This window comes from Danaus plexippus, chromosome 10 (assembly GCF_018135715.1).
Source record: "Danaus plexippus chromosome 10, MEX_DaPlex, whole genome shotgun sequence".
Lineage (NCBI taxonomy): Eukaryota > Metazoa > Arthropoda > Insecta > Lepidoptera > Nymphalidae > Danaus > Danaus plexippus.
The window spans coordinates 6,382,534-6,384,259 of NC_083543.1; positions in this window are offsets into that span (position 1 = coordinate 6,382,534).

Below are 1,726 nucleotides of genomic sequence, written 5' to 3' on the forward strand. Positions count from 1 at the left end.
TTCCAGTCCTGTATAGTCACTTAAATAAATAGACTGTGTGATACACGAGTAAATAGTGAAGAGGGTAATTTTTAGCACAGGCATCACATTGCAGGCGCCAAGCCACTGTGGAAATTTTTGTCAATGTACATACTAATTCAAAGCATTTATCTGGAGAGTATTGCTATAGTATTTTATCTTTATTGTATAATTGAAAGATCCATCATTTTTTAACATTAATCTGGTACATTTATACACTGGTGTAAAGTTTAAGAAGATTAAGATTTTTTTAAATTATTTATATGATGGATATAATTTCTTAATATAGATGTATTTTAAAAGTAATTATTTTAGTCTATTTACTAGAAGTTTTAAGGTTTTCGTTTGTGTGAGATTGGTCATAATCATGATCATCAGTTTATCGGAGCCCACTGCTTAGCAAGGGCCTTTTCTCACAGGGAGAAGGTTTGAGAAATAATCACCACGCTTGCGCAAGGTGGATTAGCGATTTCACACTTATAATTTTAGAATTATAAGTCCAGGTTTCCTCATAAGGTTTGCCATCACCTTATGTCGGTGATGTCTAAATACTTTTTTAAAGTACATGGGTATGACTCGGGAAAATTATATTGGTACGTTTCAGTTTTCGAACCTGCACCCTCAGGCATGGAGGCATGCCTTTAACCTCTAGACCACGACGGCTTTTGGTCATAATATAGAGTTGAAATAAACGTTTATATGAAGTACATATAGCTTACCGGAGTTTATCAATTCTTTTTTATGTTAATAAATAAATTTGTAAAATAACGAGAAGGTAAAGACTTGAATTAATTAGACTGAAAATATTAACATTGGACTCAGCGGTTTAGGCTTCTCGGAAAGTTTGGAACTTTCTGTGAGAAAATATAAATACGAAATCCTCTTTAACAGATAGATATAAGGTTATATTGATAAAGCTATCTTACTTAAACAATAAACACTATGCATATGTCTAAAAATTTGTTTGCTACAACGATTTTGTCTCTATGCCATACATATTGTGTTTATACTTAGCTCGTTTAATAAAATTACATTTAATGATAGGTTTATTTAGTTATAGACTATATATAAAAACGCTTGCATTAGATTATATTCGGAAATCACAAAATGAAGATTTACATATATTATCTATTTTATTAATCTGATATTTTTCTTGTAAACTATATCGTTATGTTATTCTGAAAACAACGGCTGTCATAAATATACTATAAAAATATTTTTAATACAGCCATTCTATAAGGATGTTCTTTCGTTGAAATCAGACATATATCAAAATGAAAGACAGTAATCTTCTATCTTTGGCTTAACAACCAGAGGCTTCAAGATTTATAAGTGACTTAGTATTCAGATAAAATTCTTAAGTAATTTTTTATCTGCTGGAATAAAATAAATGTGATGAGTGGATAACGCAAAAAATGGTCTTTAAAGATTGGGAAAAAGAGAATTTAAATAATGATTACTTCACTATACTGAAATTGGTTTCAATACGAAGTTGATAATATTAGACAGATAAAAGGTTTTACTTTACAAATTTTATAAGAAAACTTTTATATTAATTTTAAATTACAGACGTCTTAAATACAAATATTGAATAAAATGTTGCCAGTTACTATGCAATTTGTTTTTATGCAATTTGTTTTTTTTGTATACCTAATGGAGGCAGTTGTGTGACTTATAGGGAAAAGAGTAATAAATAAATTATTATAAT